Genomic DNA, 24,671 nt, shown 5'->3' on the forward strand with positions numbered 1-24,671 from the left:
TTGCCACATTGGCAATGTGAGTGTCACATAACAGGTTACTGTCCACTTGTGTCCCTAGGTCCCTGATTACTCCTTCCATACATAATGGTTTACCACCTATGTGGTAATTTGTGAGTACCTTGTTTGGTATTTGGTGGGACATTCATACTGTCCAGTGTCTTCAGGACATCTGGGTGGGGTTCCTGTGTGTGAGAGTGTGGTCTGTAGCATGCTACAGACTGTACAGCAGTTTTGCCTATGGTTAGGTGCACATGGGTGGTCTCCGATGCTTCGTGCATTGTCAGTTACCTGGACGTATGGGTGTCTGTGCTGAATATGGATACCCCCCCTCCTTTTATGTTTTGGTCCAGGTTTTGGGGCCATAACGCATGATATGAGGTATAACCTGATAGTGCTGGTTTGCTGTCAGTAGGCTTCCAGCAGGTTTCTGTCATTGCACAGACATCAATGTTCTCCATACTGGGGAGGGCATCAGGAGCATGCATATTGCGGTTTACACGTCTGGCATTGGTCAGCATTACCCTTATGTTTCTTACCACTTATGTTTTCTAGGGTGGTGGGTTAGTCTTTTCAGCCTTGCCTACGTACGGCTCTATGGAGGTGGCAAAAGCCTTATCCAATATCCAGACACCCAGGGGTAACAGGTGGAAGCCATCCCTGGAACAGCAGCATGGCTTGTCATGCATGACATCCCAAGCAGACAGACATTAGATCCTCTTGGAATGACAGCAGTAATTGTGCCACCTGTTAAAGCTGATTATTCTGTGTTTGTACTGTGGCATCATCCTTGGTGAGGGTAGGAGGCTGCAAACGGCCAGTGTCATACCGGCCTGGAGTACATACTCAGAGAGCTCATCCATGTCTCTTTTCATGTAGTCCAGGGAGGTACATCTCAGGTCATTCACACCAGCATGGACAATGACTGCATCATATTTCTACTTGCTTTGGGGTGACCTGCGTACTTGTGTTATGTGGCGTATTGTAGCAGCCTACAGGCAGCTTACTGTACCCTTTCCCTTGTTCAGTCTGTTGAGTGGGACAGCAGTGTGTCTGCCTATAGAGTCACCTATTACAACTGTATCAGGCATGTTGTTTCTCCTTCTGGCCTGTGACTGTTTGGCACAACAGCTTTGTGTACTATGTGTTGCATGTGCTATGTTTGGAGGTTGTGGTTGCTTGGGGGTCTGCTTTGGAGGCCTCTGTTGGTGTGGTGTGTTTGTAATTAGGGCCTCCGGGAATGTTTTTCTGTGTTTATGTGTTTGGTTTGCAAGTTGTGATAGGTCTATGTGGGACTGGGTTTGTGGTGTGTGGGGTTACCTTCTCCTCCTGACTAGTTTTGACAGTACCGAGTTGAGGGAGCTCAGCCTCCGGTTTGGATAAATGGTTGTATCTCTCACATATATTTGTATTTCTTGGGGGGAGTTGAGGGTTGTCTGTGTACTTTGGGCAGGTGTAACATTGCCTCAGGATTCACAGATTCTACTTGTTGTAGCTGGCCTTAGTGGATTGTATGTGTGGACATATTTTATTGCCATACTACTGATCAGTGATTACTTCCCTTTTTATGTTTGCTCTATCATGTAGTAGCTTCCTCATTCTCTTGCATGGTTTGGTAATGGCTGGAGTCCAGCATGCCAGATGCCTGCGTGTATGGCATTGTGTCTTGTTATTTGTGATTGCATAGTCCAAGCATTCCTGGCTGTGTTCATGGAATGCCTGTATAACAGGTTCTGTGGTGTGGCCCATATTTTGCACCTGCACAGGGCCTTTAATGGATGCCACATCAGTTTGGAGGGGTGCAACTTATGCTTTACACATGTTTTTCACTCTGGTTTTCTGGCCAGGGACTGTGGTCAGGATGTGTATATCCAGTGTGATTACTCTATGGTCTGGTCTTACCAGTGAGGGATACACTTCTCATCTTGCCATCCAGTAGCCATGTTGCTGATTATCACATCCAGTATGCTTACCCCTCTTGTGGGAGTGGTACGTTGTTCCTGGGCATTTTGGTTTATGGATTCTAGGAACTTTTCTCCTACAGTGTTGGAGCTAGTATAATGCTCCCAGTCTATGTCTGGGTAGTTTCAGTCAACCAATATAATGTGGTTTAGGGGGCTTGATATATTCATGTATTCCAACATAGGCCAGGTGTAGTTCCTGGTGTTATGATGGTAGTCTGTAGCAGGCTATAAACTGGGAAACAGTTTTAGCCACTGTTACTTGACCATGGCTAGTCCATGTTGCTTCTTGTTGTGGTACCAACATGGGGGTGTGGTTATCCTTGACAATTATTGCTAGTCACCCTCCTTTTGTAGCTTGTTCCATGTTTTGAGGCTGTACAGCACAGTATGAGGTGTAACCTGGTAGTGTTAGGGTGCTATTGTGAGCCTTGACCCAGTTTTCTGTAACAGGACAGATATCAACATTCTCCATACTGGGTGCATTTACACTGCATGCATCTTGCTGTTTAGACTTCTGGCATTGGGTAGCATTACATCAAGGTTCTTATCCCTTGTGGTACCTATGGAGGTGGGTTTGTGTTTTGAGCCTTACCTATTCAGGGCACGCTGTGGGTAATGACAGCCTTTGCCAGTATCCATGAGGCCTGGACTTATAGGTGCACGCCACCCCTAGCAGGTGGAGCATCATGTCATGCTCAGCATGTCATCCCAGGCTGGCACACATTGGCTCCCCTTTGACTAACTGCATTACTTCAGCCAATTATTGCAAATGATCATCCCATCGTCATATTGTGGCATCATGCTTGGTGAGGGTAGGATGTTAGTCAGGGTCCTCAAGTGTTCATATACTACATGGTGTTACATTACTTAACACATGGCATTCATGCTTCAGGTGGTGCTGCAGGGCTGCCTCTGTCGGATGCACATATTACACTCCCTGTACATGTTTGAGAGCAGGTTATGTCATTTTAGGCGTCCATGTTATTATATGAGTGAGTCAGAGAGGGGTATCATTCCCAGGGTTCCTACTGAGCCAGTGTATGTGCTATGCATTGCCTCTTTGCCAAGGCCAGGGCATACTGGGCATGCCTCCTTCTGCCTACTGGGGCAGGCTCAGGTTGTTCTTCCTCCGAGTCACGCTCTGCCTGTGATGGCCTTGGCAATGGTGGGGGGCTGTTTGGCCCGGCCCTATGCTTGTCCTGCTGCAGCTGTTTTCACAAGATCATATTATGTAGCATAGCACATTTGGGTACATGTAGTTGGTGAGTACTGCAAGGCTCTACCAGATGTGTCCAGACACCGGAACCATGACTTGAGCAGCCCAAACACGCTCTATTACATTACGTGTATGTGCGTGTGCCTCACTATGGCGTTCCTGTTCAGGTGTGTGTGCATTTCTGATGGGTGTCATCAGCCATGGCTCCAGTGCATAACCTGCATCCCCCACTAGGTGTCCGTGTGGGATGTCCCCATTGGCAAATGTCTGGTACAGCTGCGTCAAATGCCAGATATGGGAATCATGGTAGCTCCCAGGGCAGCCAACACACACATTCATTATTATGCCCTGGGCATCACACACAACCTGGCAGTTGATGGAGGGGAAGCCCTTGTGGTTAATGTAGGCCCTACCCTGCTCACCGGCTGGTGCTTTGATGCGTATGTGCGTGCAGTCTATTGCACCCACTACCTCAGGGTATTCCGCTATTTGCTGGAAGAGACGCATATTGCTGGCCAATACCTCACAGGCATTGGGGAAATATACATGATCACCGAAATGTGCTGACATGGCATCCAGGAACTGGTGCTGTACCCTGGAGGCTGATGCCTGCGATATCCCCATCATATCACCAGTTGGTCTCTGGAAGGTACCTGTTGCTAGCATTCTTAGGCCAACACATACCTTGGTTTCCACTGGGATGGGTTCCCCTCTGTTGGTTCTGTGTGTGAGGCGTGGCCTGCACAGCTCAACAATTTGTTGCAGGAGGTCTCTGTCCACTCTATAGCGCTCTACTATCTCCAGCTCATGTAACCCATGGTAGGTGACCCTGGGCCTGTACACTCTTCTCCGTCTCCTCACTGTGGGTTGTCTGGCACCATCTGCATTGTCACCAACCTCAGCAAGTCGCCTATGTCTCCTTATGACAGCTATGGCAGCCCCTAGCATTTCTGCACTGAGTTCAGCTTTTTCAGTTTTCACTTCTAATAGCTTACTCCTGTCTTGCAGTGTCTCTTGAGAGAAACATCCTGCACTGCTGTTTGCAGAGTTCTAAGTGCTTCGCTGAACTACTATTCTGCCTGTGTAATTGCCTGCATCTAATTGTTTTCACCTGCTAGCTCCAGCAGTATTCCCTGCTAGCTTCCTACTAATTCTGTTGCTTCCTTTTTCCTTTCTGTTTCCTCAGGGGGGAGCAACATGCATACCAGCAGAAACACACTCACAGTGGCTTACACGCGTGCACACATGCTTACACAGTTCAGAATCTGCTTATTCGGGTTAAAACACGTGCACACCAGTGCAAACAGCCTTACAAGTCTGCCAACAGGCTCCCACATGCTCAGTCTGCCCTACATGCGCGCACACTAGCGCAAACAGCCTTACAATTCTGCCAACAGGCTCCCACATGCTCAGTCTGCCCTACACGTGCGCACACTAGCGCAAACAGCCTTACAAGTCTGCCAATAGGCTCCCACATGCTCAGTCTGCCCTACACACGCACACACTAGCGCTAACAGCCTTACAAGTCTGCCAACAGGCTCCCACATGTTCAGTCTGCCCTACACTAGCGCAAACAGCCTTACAAGTCTGCCAACAGGCTCCCACATGCTCAGTCTGCCCTACACGCATGGACACTAGCGCAAACAGCCTTACAAGTCTGCCAACAGGCTCCCACATGCTCAGTCTGCCCTACACATGCGCACACTAGCGCAAACAGCCTTACAAGTCTGCCAACAGGCTCCCACATGCTCAGTCTGCCCTACACATGTACACACTGTCCTACCTGCGCCTCATGGTGCGCACACGTGCGCATGCACACCCAACAAGAAACTTTGATATAAGTAACAGTGTACACCTTCCATTTCTTGACTTTCCCATGCTTATTTTGTGGCACTCCTCTTTCCATGATATGTGTCTGACATCTGTCATGTAACACTGACCTACAATGAACTGCATTTCTTTCTACAATTCCCTCCTGTAATGTCACCTATCTCCTACTCTATTCCTCCCCCTTATGTATCACTTACACTACTCAGAATGTGCTCATTTGCTATGTGACAGTGGAATTCAGTATCCTAACACTCATTTACATCAGATTGCCTACTAATGCTTAGTTACATCTCTTAGACTCAGCTTCCCCCCTTAGCAACCAGTAAACGGTGGCCATGTTGTTTTTGGTCTGCTGGTCCCTGTATTGTAAATCCATGTATTGCATAAAGCCCACATTTGTGGGTTTATAACCTTCATTTTTATGTGTTATACAGCGCAATCCGTAAAAAAAAAATAATAATTATTTTTCATATTTGCATCGGGGTACCTTGCCAGTGGCCACATATTTGGCCATCGGCATGCTGCCTGACACATATGCACCCTTTATTTGGAGCTGACATGGCTCCATTGTGATTTTTGCAGAAACGTACTCAGTTGTCAACTGAGTACATTTCTGCAGCTAAAACGGCTCTTACACAGGCTGCTTTCTGCTTCGTGGATCACTACTCTACCTCATTTGCGTGCCTTTCAGCTGCAAGTGAGGTATTTAGCATATCCACACCCAGTCCGTGTAAGAGACGTTTTAGCTGGTCTCTTACACGGAGTTTTGGGCTGTTCCTGGATCGCGAGGCTTGCATGGAGTCTTACACATCTCTTACACTCTGTGCAAGCCTTCGTGAATCCTGCCCATAAAAAATGTCCTATGTTGAATGTTCAAATGAATAGTAATACAAATTATAAATGTGAATCATTACACAAATAAATAAATGATGATCCATAACTATCTACTACATAAAAAACACTTTAAACTAACAGACTCATTGAGCTCTGGTAATTTATCTGCAGCTAAAATTAATTGTCATAAAGTCTCCTTGCATTTGAAAATGATGTTTGCATCACCACCCAATTCTGTTTCATAAACCTTGTCTAATACTGAAAATTCAAACTTCTTAAATTGTGGACATATTATGGCATGTTTAGCCAAATAATTTAGCTTATCTTTGTTTTTGATAGCTAAATTGTGTTCGTAAATCCTCCGTTTCAAAAACCTTTTGGTTTTCCCTACATAAAAATGATTACAGGATACACAGCAAGCTATATGCACTATAAATCTGTGTTGCAATTGTAATATACCTTAGCCCAAACAGTTTGATTAGAGGACTTGACTGTTACAGAGGAACTATTACTAATGAATCTGCATTGTTTGCAATTCCTGCAAGCATACATGCCTCTTTTAGTGCTAACTGTTCTGTTACTGCCATAGCAAATATTGTCACTATTGGTGGCTTCCAACATTGACTTGAGATTAACTATTTTTTTATATGTAAATTTGGGTGAAACACCGATAGTCGCAGACAATTCTTTGTTACCCAAAAGTACTTTCCAATTACTTTCTATGATATTTTTATGTACCACATTTCATTAGTTATCGGTAATGGAAATGAAATGTTATAGTTTTGGGTACAAACCGATTTCTTGGAAACCAAATTTATACAAATGTCTTTTGGCAAAAGAATAGGTTTGGCTACTCTTGTCCTCAAAGTTGTTACCTCATGTTCTATCCTTTGAACCCATTCATCACTATATCCTCTATTAAGAAACAAAGATCTTAAAAAAGTGACTTCATTAAAAATAATTCGTCATCAGTTGTTAGCCTACTCAAATGAATAACCTGGCTTTTCACTACTCCTTTTTTCATGTGTTGTGGATGCAAACTGTATTTATGTAAATATTGGTTTGCAAATATCTCTTTCCTAAATATTTTACTGTTAAATAAATTATTTTTCTTATCTAAACTTAACTGTATGTCCAAATAGGAAATAACTTCACCAAACCCACTGACCTTGAATTCTAAAAACTTGGTGTTGTTGTTCAAATCTTCCACCAAATCAAAAAATTCATCACGTGAACCAGTCCACAAAAAAAAAAAAACAAATCATCGATAAATCTAAAATAAGTTTGTACCTTACCATAATATGGGTGTTTCACCAAAAATTTCAACTCCCAATTTGCTTTGACCAAATTAGCAAAAGACTGTGCTATACTCGCCCCCATTGCTACTCCAGACACCTGTTTGTAGATGTTCTTTCCAAATCTGAAAAAATTGTTGTCAAGAACAAATTCCATCAAACTACAAATGGTGTTAACTTTTGTGTTACCAAAGTTTGTATAATCTGTTAGGTACTCCCTCAGATATTCTATCCCCACTTCCTAATCGATCAAAGTGTAAAGGGACTTGATATCAAGTGTACCAAAAACTATATGTTGTAAAGGTACTTGCAAGTTATGTAACTCTTCTAAAAGGTGCCAAGAATCCCTAATGTAAAATTTAGAATGTTGTACCACTGGATTTAACAAGTGGTCAAGCCATATCGAAATTTTTTCCGTCTTAGAACCCTTAGCTGAAATGATTGGCCTAAATGGTGGATTACTTTGACTGACATGTACTTTGGGAATGCCAAAAAAGTGGCTAATTTTGGATAAACTACCAAAAGGTATTCATAAGTGTCATAATCCAATTCGCCCTGACTGAACATGTCAAACAAGGCTACATCAATTCTCTGAAAACTTGTTTTGACATCCTTAATGTTTACCTTTTTGTAAGTAGTTTTATCTTCCAACATTTCTAACAAATAATTATTATATTGATTTGTATTCATAACCACAATCTTACCACCCTTGTCTGCCTTCATAGTTCTAATGTCAGGATTCCCACAAAGCTGATGTATAGATTCTTTTTCTCTAGGATTCAAATTCTCTATGTGGTTATGTGACTTAATCTTTCTAAAGTCATTCTCACATAAACCTTGAAACACCTGGAGTATAGTGTGTAGAGTGGGATTGAAGGTGCTGGCTTTTTTGGGAGTTTTACTGGGAGTTGCCACGTGATTTGTCCCAACTACTTCTTCCATGATGTAACATAATTAAGTTTTCTAAGGTACAACCTAAAGTCTATCAACAATCTACCCAAGTTTACACTGTTTGTGGGTATAAAAGAAAAAACATTTTTCAATACATTGATAACATCACTAGATAGAAACATATCAGACAAATTCATAACATTCATTTCAAAGTCCCCGACTGTGTTTACAGTCTCTAAGTTGGTCACCATTTGTGCTTCTTGTATGTTTGATTCCAGTTTTTCCCTTTCCTCTTCCCCTTCCCTTTGTTCATGGTGGTGTTGTTCCACCTGCAAGTCTGTTTGTACTGTGTTTGACCCATGGGGAAAAGGGCCAGGATTCTGTGTTTGATTGTCACAGGAGGCTACTTGAGCATAACTACCACGGTTTGCATTCGTGGTGTGTGTACTACATTCTCTTCCATCAGATGGTGTGATGACCTGATTGTCACTGTCGACAGCTGTGTTACTGTCATTAACCCCAGTATTTCCAACTGGAGAATGTTTAACTACACCATTGACGTTTAATTGTGAATTTGAACCAGTACAAGAATTGTTATTGACAGGCTGTTCATTAGCACTATACACATTCCCAACCCTTTCATCCGGTATGTAAGCCCTTTTTGTTTGGTAAGCTAAAATGTCCCTTCTGAGTTTTGATTGCTTCCTAGCCACTATAGTGGCCCTGTGTCTTTCAGCCTTCACTGCCATACCATTGTAAAGTACAACATAATCTTTGAAGCAACTGAAACCCTTTATCCTGTCATCAAGTTCTTTAATATTGTCTTTTACTGCTGTTAATTCCTTTTTATAGTGTGTTATCAATAAACGCATCATGGCAATACCAGTATTGTTGTACAGTTCAATCAATAGTTCACTAAGTTCATCTCCTGCTTTGCATCTGATGGAGGAAATGTAGTACACACACCATGAATGCCAACCTCCATAGAAACACACAGTCAGCTTTTTACTTGTGGAAAATAGATATTTTTGCTCAAACTCATTGTGAAAATAATTCTGTCAACTAAAAGTCAACAGAATGCAAGATCTGTAGAATAACAGGCCAATAAATCTATCTTTGCACTCAGCTTAAGTGAATGATAACTACCTAAAACTGTATACATAACAGTAGATCTCCCTGGATATGAAATACAAACAATTCTGTTGGAAAAACCTTTGGTAAACAGTGGGGAGGTAATTCAATAAACCCTACATGGAGTGAATCTTCATGTAGAAATAGTGGTAAGGCTCAAACATGGAATATGGCCACTGAGCGATTCAAGAAACAAGGCTCGGGGCATGCACAAGCTTCCTTACACCGTGCAGATACGGAATTGTCTGCAGAATGCAAATCACATCATCTGCAAAAAACATGGAAATGAGGTGATTTTGTGATTCTGGAAGCATAAAGGCAATCATGTAGGTGCCGTGTAAGCCTCCAAAATGTACGTGCTTACAAACCGTGTACCAGAAGATAAAAATTAAACAGGGGCTGTAACAGCCCAAATAAAAGGTGGTATAATGTTCAGTAGGCATGGAAATGACCAAAACTATGGCCTGTGAATTAAAAAAGTAATGCAGTATATTAAAAATTAAACTTTTATGCCACATTTAAGCAGCATGCAGTGACATGCAAACATGCTATTTTGCAAAAAAATAAATAAATAAATAAAAAGTGGAAAATATGACATTACAGCTATGCAAAGTTATTGCAATTTGTGGCCTGCATGCACAGTTGTACAGTGGCAGGTTATAGTGGTTGCTAAGGATATAGGCCCTAGTATAGTGCAGTATCTGGGGTATACGCAATTAGGTGTATGTAAATGGGCCAAGTTTATTGAATAGCAAAATGGGCCACCGTGACTGCAGGTACTAACTGTGTAAGGGCTAGAACAGTGGTAGTTTAGGCAGAAGAGACATCTGACATGAAAAGGGTGTGTGTCATGGTATGTGTAAGCAGACTAAAGCTTAACGGCAGATGTTTGCACTCAGCTAAGCACAGCTAAGCAGGGGTGTGTGTTTGAGGCTGTTAAGCTGTGCTTAGCCACACAGAGTGTGTTTTCGCTGGTTAAAATAAAGCTAAGCATGACCGTGTACAGGGGAGGGCTCTTTCTGCTCAGCAATGTTTACACTAGCTCCGCGGGTTTCCACAGAGCTCTGTGGAGCTGAGCAGTGGAAGAAATGATCAAAAAAATGGGGAAATAGCCTGGGAAAACCAATCAAGCAGAAAAATTGATAAGCCTTGTTCCACTCACACTGGCCCATTCAAACCCCTCAATAATATACCTGGCAGGTGGACTGTATCATAGGCAGCCAATCACACAGGCTGCATCTGCAGCAAACCAGTATAAAGTATGCATACACCCTTCAACCTGATTTTTTCCACATACTCTGCACCACTGGAGTACACACTTGGGAATTTTAACAGACAAAATGATAGGGGCTGCTGCTGCTCTGCTACATCTGTATGCACTACAGGCTGAGGTCAGTGATGATGATGATCTGACAATAGGCCCAGTCTGAGGATGAGAAGAGTATTCAGGCCCAAGGTAACTTTTCAGGGGCTACATGAGCCAGAGATAGTAGAGAGCTACAGGGTAGACAGGGACATACTACAGCAACTCACTGAGCTCTGCCGGCCTCACCTTAGACCCAGAGTCAACAGAGGGGAACACATCCCAGTAGAAACAAAGGTATGTGTAGCCTTAAGAATACTAGCTACAGGTACTTTCCAAAGACCTACTGGGGACATCATGGGAATCTCACAGGCATCCACATCCAGGGTACTCCAAAAGTTCTTGGTGATATATGTCAGTGAGAACATTTATTTCCCCAACATCCTTGAGGAGAAGACCAGCAATATGCATCTCTTCCACCATGTAGCACACTACCCAGAGGTACTGGGTGCCATAGATTGCACTCATGTGCGCATCAAAGCACCAACCAATGAGGAGGGTAGAGTCTATGTCAACCACAAGGGGTATCACTCCATCAACTGGCAGGTAATGTGCAATTTCCAGGCATTATCATCAGTGTGTGTGCTGGCAGCCCTGGCAGTCATCACGACTTGCACATCTGACATGCCTCACAGCTGTACCAAGCATTTACCAGGGGGTACATCGTGTATGGCCATCTAGTGGGGGATGCTGGTTATGCACTGAAACCATGGATGATAACACCCATCAGAAATGCACACACACACTGACTAAAGAACACCATATTGAGGCATACGCACAAACTAGGAACACCGTAGAGTGTGTGTTTGGGCTACTCAAGTCACAGTTCTGCTGCCTTGACATATCTGGTGGAGCCCTGCAGTACTCTCCACCCACATGTGCACACATGTTCATAGTATGTGCCATGCTACATAGGTGTGTACTAGGCTAATGGCCCTGTGCCTTTACAAGCTTAGCCATAGGATTACCCTGGCATAGTGCCATCCAACCTTAGTTCCCAGTGAATTTTCTGTTTCCCATCCACTCTTCAAGATTTCTCTTGAAGAAGGTCAGCAAGGTGCTCTACTTGACATGTATGGGAAGTCTGTTCCATAGCATGGGCAGTCTCTGGGTTAAATAATCAGCCCTGTCCAGCCTTGAACCCAGGACCATGTACACCTTAGTCAGAGCAGTGTACCACTACTCCATCAGAGCTGTGAATAAGTGGCCCTGACAGGGCTGGAACCCAGGACCATCCACACTACAGTCACAATATGATCCTGCGGAAACAGCTGCATCAGGAACATCACAGGGAAGGGACACACAGACCCCCACCATTTCCAAGGTCCCCACAGGCACAAGGGGACTTGGAGGAGGAGCCCCCTGAGCCTGTCCCTGTAATGATGCCCATAGGGGACACACCAAAGTCGATGGCAGTGATGAGTGTGGACACATAACAACACAGACTGCCACAGCACCCAGGCCATAACTGGTACACCTGGTACCATATAAAGTTACTACGCTATGGGCCCTGAGCCCCCATATGCCTAGGCCAGATGTTAGCCCATGTGTATGCAAGGTAGTACCTGATGCCCCATTCCAACAGGAACACAGGTATTATCCCAAGGATGTATGTGCAGTTAGCCATCCAGTTATCAAGGTTCCACCCGCAAAGGTGTAAATAGCTACCCTGCCTGATGTGGATAGGGTGACCATTCCACAGCAGGGTGAGTGTGGAGGACACCCATCTGAGCTGCCAACAAGCCCAATTCATGTCACAAACCAGGTTGAGGGAATGTGTGTGTGAGTTAACAGAGTGGAGCTTGAGTTGCATTTGTGCAGCAGTCCCAGCAATGTGAAGTCCGTGATTGGCTTGCATGCCAGACAGAGGTCACCTCTGAGGAGTATGTATGAAACCGGGTAGAGGGTTGGGCTTATGGCCTATCTGTGTATGGTAGATGTTTGTGGCCCTGGTATTCCCTGGTGGGGAACCTCTGTGACATCCCCAGCTGCAGCATGTGCTGTGTGATGTGTATGATGAATGGGGTATGATACACAATAATGGGCCTTATAAGGGGAAATACAGAGATGTTTTGACCCCATGTCCCTGGATGACATACCCTTATGTATGAGGTGGGCCATGTAGAAGGTTTACCTTACAATGGAAGCAATGTTATGTTGAAATATCATGTTGTGAAAGACCTGTATGCACAGCTCCCTCATGATTGATTGCATGCCTAAGATGTTGTTAGTACTGTGATAATATGTGGGGACATCATTCTCCCCAAGTGGGTTGACACTACATTTCCTGGTATGTGGCCTGAGGCCATGCATATGGCAACAGTCATGTATCTTTGTGAGGCCCTCCTTGGCAGATGTCCACAGCACTAGGGAAGCTGGTGATGGCACACATTATGCAGTTGTCCACAGACATTGTCAGCCATAGGCCAATGGCTGTCCCTGCACCTGAGAAGTGTACATAAGACATAACAGAGGCCCAAACACAGAACAACAGGTTACACCACAAGTTATGGGTCAACCAATTGAGGTGGATTCCCCTATGTGGAATAGGTGGGTCGTGTTAGCGTTCCAATATGCTACCTGTATGGTAACATATGGTGTGACGCATACTTGGGAGTGTATATCTATTATAGCCAGGTGGGTTAGACTGTCAAAGACTTTGTCCAGGTCAAGGTAGGCAGTTTGCACTGTCACTCCCTGTCCATGGCTTTATTGACTGTGTCAGAGAGGTCACCTGAGTGTAACAGACATGAACCCTTCCTCGACAAAGCCTAACTGTGCATGATGGAGTGTGTGGAGGCCGCCAATGTCCTTGTCAATGAAGTTCACTATAAACTGTGCTATGGGCTTGCAGAACAGCCTACTTAGGCTGCTGTGTCTATCATATGACTGCTTGGTGGATGCACCACTTTAGTCTAAAGGGATGACAGTGGTTGTCCTTCAAATGTCTGGGACAAAGGCGGTAGTCAGGCCTCCTTTGAATACAGTGCCTTATGGTGTTGCAAGGCTATGGTTGGGATCATGTAGAATGCATCCTATGATGTGATAGGCTCCCATGGCAGATGTACACCATGACGTTCACATGGCAGTGTTGACCTGTTCCCTACATACAGGAGACAGTGGAGGTACTGTGGACATCTCGATGTACTGATGGGGAAGACAAGTGGTGAAGGCTATACTGAATCTGTCAGGCATCACATATGCTTTATTTACAGCACTGGTATAGCTGGTGTCCTTGACAATCACAAGTGTGCAGATACAGGTGCTTCCTGTGATGTTGTAGACATATGTGCAGTAGGAGATAAGATTGTCTGGAGTGGATGTCCACAATGTAGGCTCTGTGTTTGTTGTTCAAGTTTCCAGGACTGATCCCATTCACATGTTCACACTAAGGAGACATTGCTCCAAAATGGGCAACTGTCTATACTTTGTCTCAGACAGTGGTATGTCATCCCTGTTATGGACAGTATGCATTGCAGATGTCCACCAGGCAAGTGTACATATCCTTGTAGAGGATAATGTAGTCCTGTTGGGTATACCTGACTCCATGCATCTATACAAATGCACATATAACACTTATGTGTATGTTTGGATATTGGTGCTAGTCCTTACAGAAGGGATGGAGGCTGTGAAGGTGTGAATACCAGCCCACAGGATGATGTACTCCATGTTGGAGGTGTATGTATGTCTGACTTAGCTAGATGGGTATTGTTGGAGATGGTGTCTGCAAATATGACAGCATGATATAACAGGTTTGAAGGCCATGGATAACCTTTGTTGTTGTTAACGTAGCCTTTACAGTTGCTGCAGATGTCTGCATAGGTACATACCAGACCAGCCATGATGATAATTGATTGTTGTACTGACTGAGGACTATACAGAGGTAATGACCACCTTTCATCTGGATGCAATCCCTTTACCTATGTGGTGAGCCACGTCCAAGTTTTTCTGACCACTGCCACTACTTGATGGCTGAATCAAACAGTGTTATCCACCTGAGTACCCAGGTTTGTCAACACAGGTTGTGTATTTATGGGGGTGCCATTAATGTGGGAAACAGTGGGACCATGTCCTCACCGTATGGCATGATGTTATTGTGTTCTGAATTCAGTTTGAGTCCAGGACCTTGACACCACTCAATGCATACTGTATGACCCCATTGCAGTGTGTTAACATCAGTCTGTGGTTTAATGACAAATGGCACACTACTTACAGTTGCCACAGCCTTAGGCAATACCTACATATGTGGGTGGTGGCAGTTAGCATTCATGCCTAGATACATGTGGTTCATTGGTGGCAGTGGCTACTCACACAGCCTACAATTGTCTACATATTGCAAACACATAGGCAATACAGACTAGGGTCACCATCTTATCAAATGTGAAATGTGGGACACTTGTAGTATTGTGAGAGTTGGCAGGACAAAACTTACCCACAGCAAGTGCAATGGACAGGACTTCTCTTGGTTTACCAATATCACAGCTTCTTTGTGTCACATTACAATAGCTTCTGTTATTTCTCATTAAGGTGCTTCTGATGTGAAGTAACTGCTTTATGCAACTAGTACACAACATTAGGAAATGTTTGTTATTTTACACTCTGGGGATCTCTGTATTGTTTGAGTTATTGTCACAGGTCACACACACCTGGCCAAACATGGACTGCAACCTGCAGGATGGGACCAGTGGTGGCTATTCCTCTCACTTCTACAAATTTCTGCAGAATGTCCTGATGCTTGCCACATATTTTTGTTCCATTTGTCATAACATTGTGGTTGTCTGCCACATTAGTGGGAAATCATTAAAGGCTGATGTTAGACAATAATGACAGATATTTTCATGTCAGGCTTCATAACCTTCAGAAAATGCATGCAAATGAACAACCTGTCATGCTATCTACTTTCTATGTTTGTTAGACCAATATTTAAAGACTGAACTAATATTTGGCCTTTGTCCCAATTTTCTGTATGGCTTTATGCAGATGTCTTTCTCTAAGGGGTTGAGAGGTATGGTGGTGGCTATAACACAGTCACACTGCTGCAAGGGGATATGCATACATACACACACAACCACTCATGAGCTGCCCTTGTTGAGAATAGAACCCCTACCTAGCTACTTGTACATATGATAGTGCTATATACATATCACATGCACCACAGAGTTTAAATATATTTGCAGTGTCTGCCACTACTATTCAGGTGGATAACATCTGCAGGTGCTGTAAGGATTGCCACTGGGGGGTTAACAGGGCCTTAAAATGGTATAACCATGTCACCCACACACACACTGCTTCAGAGATATGCATTCAAACATACATACACACAGAGTTGCAAGTTTTGATATTTGAACCACTACCTAGCTACTTATGTACAATATAGACCGCCATATGTATTGTATGCACCACAGTGCTATTATGTCTGAAAATGTCTAATACTGCATCTAAGGTGAATGAAATCTGTATGCACTGGTTGGCAATGTGGGGATTAACATGGTGGAACATGCACACAAAATGGTATAAACATTGCACACACACACAGGCAAGACAGCTACACTGCTATAGGGGACATGCATACACAGACACATACACTTGCTAATATTGAGATTAGAACCCTGACCTTTCTAGTTGGATGTACTATAGTGTTATGCACTTATCACATGTGCCACAGAGCTTATATGCTTTGAGTATACCTCTCAACCTCTTAGAGAAATAAATCTGGGCAAAGACTTCAATAATGGGGGGATAAAGTCCAAATTATAGGGGCATTTTTTAAATATTTCTCTTACAAACTTAAGGAACTGAGAGAGTAACAGGCTTTGCATTAGCAGGAATGTTGTGAAGGGTATGAGGTCTGAAACTCAAATGTCTGTCTTTATTTTCTGAATTCAACTCTCAATGATTTGCCAGAAAAACACAGTTTTATGAGAAATGGACCAAATGTGTGAGGCAAACATCTGGACATTCTGCAGAACTCTGTACAGTTGAGAGGTATGGTCTGGAGAGTGTCAAACAGTGCATCTAAGATGGATGACATCAACAGACCCTGTAAAATAATGCAATGGGTGGTCATCAGGCCTCAAAATGGTATAACCAACACAGACACACCTATAAAGTATCACAGTTGGAAGTATTAAGATTAGAACTCCTACCTATCTAGTTATATGGACTATAGTGATATGCAGTTATTATGTGAGCCACAGAGCTTATATACCCGGAAAGTGTCCAATGGTGCATCTAAGGTGGATGACATCAACAGGCCCTGTAAATTAATGCAATGGGGGTAGTCAACAGTGTGGAACAGGCCTCAAAAATGGTATAACCAACACACACAGAGGACATGTTTCACACACACACACACACACACACACACACACACACACACACACACACACACACACACACACACACAGTTGGCAGTATTGAGATTAGGACCCCTACCTATGTAGGTGCATGGACTACTGTGCTACATAATTATCACATGCACTGCTGAGCTTATATACCTGGAGGATGTTCAATGGTGCATCTAAGGTGGATGACATCAACAGGCTCTGTACAGTAGTGCAAGGGGTTAACAGGATGGAACAGGCCTCAAAATGTATTGGCATTGCACACACATAGGCAGGAAATACACACAGCCACAATGGAATATAGTTCTCTACACACACACACACACACACACACACACACACACACACACACACACACACACACACACACACACACACACACACACACACACACACACAGTTGCCATTGCTGGGATTAGAACCACTACCTAACTGTTTACATTATAGTGCTGCATACGTATCATTTGCACCACAGACTTATGTGGCTAGAGAGTGTGTAAATGTGCATATAAGGTGGATGACATCAGCAGGCCCTGTAAAGTAGGGCAATGGGGGTTAACAGGGTGGAACAGCCCTCAAAATGTATTGGCATTGCATACACATAAGCAGGCAAAACACACAGCTGCATGGGGAATACACTTATACCCACATGCACATATGGAGTTTTCATTGTTGGGGTTAGAACCACTACCTATCTAACTGTCTGTACTATACTTCTGGTTTGAGTTGATGTTGGACTTCTGGATGTAGGTCAGCAATTACATCTGCTAAGAGTTAACGTGGCATAACGTGGCAATGCATAACCACGCTTCCATAGTGGCAGTACATCCAGCGTTCCAGAGGTGAGTGTGCTGTCCACACCAAGATGTGGTAGGCCATGGGCTTGTGGTCCTGGGCATTCCCATGGAGGACATGGTCCCAGCAGACAGCAGTCACCCTCAGGTAGTAGTCCTGCTTCTGACCTTGGGCATGGAGGTGCCAGTGCAACTCCTGACAGAGCCAGTTTCCATGTTTAGGGGAGGATACAGTGAACTGTCAGTTCTACCATGCACAGTTCAAAGCTGTCCAACATACAAACACATAGGGCTAGCACTGAGCTTGACTGTGTTCATGCAGACACTCACACACCACTGTCACAATCAGGTCACCTACAGACACACGCAGCACATTTCTATGGTCCATCTTGCCTTTTTCCCTTCCTGACTCACACACATGCTTTCCACCTATTGGGGCAGCCTAGGCCTCCTGCACCCCCACACGACACCCTGTGCAACTGATGATACCTGTGCCACATCCCTCTCATCCTTGCCACCAATGCAGAGAAATTAAGCTATGTCTCTGATGCACAGGTTGACTATCTAAATTAATATGTATTTGTTTCATCCATTGTTGCCTTTGACATGCCACTTGCTCACTGACAGATATTGTGTGCTGCCATTTATAATGAGTAAACCACAGTATTTTGTGCACGTTATGTTGGATAATGTTGTAATGGCTGTATACTTACACAATGAAGGTGTCTCATGGACTTGTTTATGTTTCAGTTTCAGGATTGTGTAGGACACACCTATGGGTACACAGCTGCAATAAACCCATAAATGTCAGAGCACAGGATGAAATGTCAGCACAGAAGAAAAATGTCTTCAGAAAGGTACAGCAGCATAGGTGCATAGCTGCATAGGTTCATATGAGTATAACAGGTTAACAAGGATAATGGCTTCATTTAGCCTAGTCATACATCCCTAATCTCTGAAAAGGTCTGATACCCTCGATTAGTGTAAGCATGGTTTCGGGAGCTGACACATCTACAAGTTGTGGTGAGGGAGATGAACCATCTACAAATTCTTTGTGTCCATTACAGATATTTGTCCTAATCCAGTTATGATTGTCTTGTTCGGGTGTAGTGTCTGGGTCACATACCTGCCTCTCCAGCATGCCCTTTTTATATGACAGTCAGTGTGTAGGTGTGTAGAGTAGGTAATTCTCATGCTAGTCCTCTCTTCGATATGCAGGAGGTACACAGTGGGATCTGACACCTCCCTGTATGGCAGCCATACGGTTCCCCTCCAAAGCATGTAGGAGACAGAATACACAGTTACAGCCCCAACAAGGCCTGCATAGGACATGTTATGTACACTATGTATTGGTTTACTGTGGAACCTCTGTGGCTGTTATAGTTCTCAGATATGTCCATGTAGTTACATACCAAAGGTGCCATTGCACTCAATGATAGGTGTGATGAGTGCCAAATACAGTGTCATACCAAAGGTGCCATTGCACTCAATGATAGGTGTGATGAGTGCCAAATACAGTGTCATACCAAAGGTGCCATTGCACTCAATGATAGGTGTGATGAGTGCCAAATACAGTGTCATACCAAAGGTGCCATTGCACTCAATGATAGGTGTGATGAGTGCCAAATACAGTGTCATACCAAAGGTGCCATTGTACTCAATGATAGGTGTGATGAGTGCCAAATACAGTGTAACAGTGACAGTCTGGGATTCACATGCCATACCTTTCTCTATAGGTTTTACAAAATTGAATGAATCCACACATCTTACAGACCAGTGAAAGTCAAAGGTTAGATCACTGTCTGTGTCCAAATTCCTTGACTCATGGGTCAACTGTTGGAGGTGTGCAGACAAAGCAATATTTTCCAGGGATGGATGGCTTCCAAAAGAATAGTATTGTGCAGTCCTTGGCATTTAGTATCTGTCATTGGCTCTGACAATAGCTGAATGTGTGTGTCACCCCATCCTGGATAACTGTTGGTTCCATGTGGGATTCAGTGACAGAGCCTAATTTGCAGTCATCTACAAATGTAGCCAGTCAGATGCCACTGACAGTGGCTGTGACTGCAGAGAAGGGAATGGCTAGAAGGAGAAGTCCCAGCAATGATTTGTGAGGGAAGTCAACTGGTGTCTGACCTCATTGTAGCAGTGGGCTACCCAATGCTATCTTCCCAGATAGTGACTGTCAGACACTTGGCTATCCACTGGCTGACATACTGGTTTGTAAACAACCTCTACAGTTTTTCAACAATGCCTGATGGCCTAACATTGTCAAATGCCTTGTCAGGCAATGGTAGGTGGAGTGAGTCATATTCCCCTCATCCATTGCATAGTCTAACACTCAATGAGGTCCAGCAGTTAGGGTAGGCATGATCTGCCCTTGACCAGAACAAACTGGGTTTGGTCCAGTGTCTGTAGGTGTATTACATTTTTACTGATTACTTCCATGATAATTATTTTCATGGCTTTAAATTTCAGACTACTGAGACATCTGGGGACAGTGCTTGTCACTGCATGCTAGCTGTCCTGTGTGCAACAAACACCTGCATGTGCGGAGTTCCTTACCAGACATATAAGCAAACAACAGACACCTCAGAAACCCAAATCCAAGCTCAATACAAATAATCATACCTCTGGAGTACACAGTACATATAATAGCTCATGCACCACTCTCCCACTGGTCAAACACCTGAGGCAAAACACAAAACCAAACATATTATTTATAGGTGATTACATCATAAGACACATTGATGTTCTTCTCACCAGGCTACATATGGGAAACATCACAGTTAGCTGTCTGTGAGATGCCAGGGTATGCCATACCACACATGCATGCAAGTCTGTCAAGATCAGGTAATGTCATGATGATGTCATAGTTCCTGTTGGTGTGCACATCTTAAGACATACATCACTGGACTGTATGCAGATACATTACTGAGCTTAGACACTCTGTCTCCAGTGGGTATGCTCATAGCCTTCAGCTGCATTTGACTTTCACCTAGGAAGATGGCTCAATACATACAGAAAATGACTGAAGTCATTAATTGCCTTAGTATGTGGTGTCATTGTAAGGGGATGCACTACATGTCAACCTGGGATGACTTGCTCAACAGATCTCAATGCTTTGCCAGAGATGGTCTTTATCTGCCACACCTGGGATTTTGTATACTGGCCAAGGCTGCTAACATCCCCATAGTGCATCTTATAGGTGCTGTCTCAAGAGAAAACTTTCCAATGAGAAAACGCCATTCTTCATACAACATCACATTTATGCTGCTACATACTAGGAATGCCAACACTAAACTCCACTCACTGGAAGGTATCCCCACCTTGGAATATGCAGACATTTGCACAGTCATGGACACCTGGTTCAAGGCTGTAGACAGCACCACAGCTATACCAGGATATACATCCTTCCACATGTTCAGACCTCAAACGTAAAGTGTGCAAGGTAATGCAGATGGTGTATACATATTCATTAAATATAGATACACATCCAGATTGATTAAACAGTGTGATTCCCTAGACACACTGCAGGTGCTATTCACTGCTGGAAGGGCACATAATCAAGCCTTTATCAGCTACAGAAGCAACTCCATGAATCAAGGCACCCATTGTGCTTGCTTAAATCTACTTGTGTCTATCAAGATACATCACAACATCATGGTTTGGGGTGACTTTAACTACCCAACAACTGTGTTGGTTATTCATGCTCAAACTCACTTACCCAAAGGTTAGTCCCTGTCCTTAACTATAATGCCCTGGACCAGTGGTGTGTCATCCCCACAAGGAGAGCCAACACACTACATCAGGGCTTACTAATATAGGTGACCACTGCAGCCCTCCACTGTGAGGTCGCCTTGTGAGATCTGACCACAAATGGGTCTCATTAAAAGTAAGTATCACACCTATACCCCCTTGCAGCAAAACAGTAATAAACTTCAACAAAGCAAATTATAACCTCCTATGAGATGGTATACATAGCTTGACAGCACCTCCCGAGACAGGCACATATGCGGAGCTCCACACTAATGCTTTATGCAAGCACTAGTACAACTGAATGGACTTGGCTGTACCTGACAGGAGGAAAACAATCAAGCTCCTCATGGCACAGAAAAAGTGCCTGGTGGACAACTGCCATTAGCATGCTGGACAATAAGAGGTGGACATTGCTGTCTGATAGTTGGAGTGAGGGACCCCCCCTAAAATGGAAGCACACCCTCCTCAGCTAAAACAAGCAAATACTGTTGTTGTGATGTCCTGCAAAAAAAAGTATGTGACAAAATTAGCCTCCTCCACAAAGGACGACCACAACGCACAGTGTAGTTACATGTGTAACCTAAGAGGAAAGGCCCAGGTTGTTGGTGATCTCATACTTAATGATACCACATATAATGAGTCTGTAGTCATAGCTAACCTGTTGTCCAACAGGTTCTGTGACAACTTCACTCCCCTGTCCCCACCACACATACCACATGACAGCCCTACAATCTGTCCCATTCCTTCTATATCTACACAGCAGGTCATAAATGGGCTGTCTAAGGAGGAAACATGGCATCTATTGGACCTGATAACATCCCAGGTTGTGTCCTATGTGGGATCCAACAAGGATTACTAAGACCATTGGGAGCTCCTTGCAATCATAGTGTAACCACTGGCTGTATCTCAGCTGACTGGAAAATGGCAACTGTTATCCCCTTGCACAGAGGTGGTGCATTCACCGACCATGGGAGATACAGACCTGTTAGCCTGAGTAGCCATATCTGTATGCCCATGGGACAAATCATGGTGGACCAGATCAGTAAAGACATATATAATCAACAAACAGTTGACCCTACACAGTATGGATTTATGAAAGGAAGATCATGGCTGTTAAACCTGATGAACATACATGAGGCGGTCACCAAGGACCTGGGTGAGGGCATCTGTGCATGCAACACCCTGGACTTAGCCAAGCCATGTGACACTATCCCCCACTCAGGCATCCTTGACAAAATCACCCAAGTAGGCATCAACAGTAATATCATTATAGGGGTCACTCAGAGGTTCACTGATAGAACAGTTATTCAAAATAGGGGAATCCACCTCCAATAGCTGATTTGTAACCAGTAGTGTTTCACAGGGCTCAGTCCTGGGTCCTCTACTGCTTGGAATCCATTTAACCAAATTACAACCACAAAGTGAAAGACTGTGGCTGAAAAGGTTGGCTGATGCCTGCAAACTGTGAGTGATCATAGAATCTCCGAGTTATGTCAATATCCTACAAGAGGATCTTCATGAACAAATGCTTGTTGATATACTCATGGCCATAAAATCCATACAAATATCTATGTAGTGTAATTTTCACTGGTAGCACCAAGGCTCCTGGTAAGTAGCGCATCAATAGCAATACCTGATGTACATACTCAGGGGAGATGGACCTCAGCACACAGGCCTGGCCATACAGGTTTACACCTAATTTGCCTTAGATCACCATGTCTCCCCAGTGGTAAGAAGGGAATCATATCTTGCTCATGTCATAACTGAGGGCACTGTCACCCAAAAATGAGATACTTGTAACCTCCATGTATTCTTACCTCAGCAGGCCAATATTTAAGTGCTTTGTCATGTACCTTTCCAAGTACTACTGGCAAATGCATACAACACAAAGGTTCCACACAAGGGAACTTCAAGTCTTTAGTATCTGTCCTATGGGGATCATCTGAAATCACTGTCATTGTAGCCTGAGTCATATAGACTGCTCAAAGGTGATCTCTGCCTTGCATACTGGGCAATGTCTGACCCTGCTTTACTGGAAATGCTGCATATCTGTAGGTGGAATGGTACATGGATTAGTCACTGTAAGGACATTAACCTGGTATGTGACATTACTAATAGAGTTGGTGGGACAGATATGTCTAACAGACGTTAACAAATCTTTGAAACAGTCTCCCACCTAATGGCAAACAGAGCACCTCATTGGCCCTCATCCAATGCAGTCTGTATGATTGGCTGTGTGACTGTCATTTTACCACAGGGCTTCTGCCTGTGCCCCTCGTGGACAGAGGCAATATGTGCTGATCATGTAAATAAGGGTAAGAATTTGGGTAGGATTGTAAGGGCTCTAGGACCATTAGGCTAGTAATGTTCAATGATCTTATGATTCCATAAGCTGATGGAAAATGTTCTAATATCCACACACAGAAACCTGGCTACATTGATGTCAGAAAAATATGTATTCAGACATATAAACTGTTAGAAAAATATGTATTCAAACATCTATAAACTGTTAGGGAAATGTGTGCTTAGGCATAAATAAATGTGCTCAAATCTATATGAAGAGCAAAGGTTGAAAAATAGAATAATATGTAATGCATTTAATTCTGTTTTACTAGAATGGTAGTAGAAATGAACTTGCATATTATTGCTTGAAACTTAGCTGCAGTGTGATTAAAAACTTGACCCTGACAGTAGCTGGCTAAGCTGGCTCATGTCTGTCAGCGAAGATTATTTTGCAAAGTTAGAAAATAATGAATCTGTGTGCATGTGTATCTTTTCCTGCTTCCACCAGAAGAATGGCCTTGTGCGCACTATCAGAGATAATGCCCATCTGGTGAACAAGAAAGAGACAAAGGGAAGTATTAAAGAAGACATACATCCATTGTATTCGAACTAATCTAAGAGCCTTGAATTGGCTACATCCTCGGAAGGACATTGTGATTGACCAGGTGCTTTGCAAGGCTGTAACATTCTCATGGGAAACTTTTAAAAAGCATTACATCAGCGTTTACTTATGAATAGAATACTATGGACTATAGTGATGTAAATGCCCTGTGACTGACTACGTCAGTAAGGTGGGCAAAAGCTGATCATGAACTGTATAAAAAGTATGTAACTTCCTTACTGAAATTAGTCAAAACTCTATACATGTCATGTATGGTTTTTTGCCTCCTTGTGTACACGAGTAAAGAAACGTTATAGAACTTGAGCCTTCTGTGTTATTGACTGTCATTTTGAAATGCCTAATGATTTT

This window comes from Protopterus annectens, chromosome 8.part0, assembly GCF_019279795.1.
Source record: "Protopterus annectens isolate FY-2018-M chromosome 8.part0, PAN1.0, whole genome shotgun sequence".
Lineage (NCBI taxonomy): Eukaryota > Metazoa > Chordata > Ceratodontiformes > Protopteridae > Protopterus > Protopterus annectens.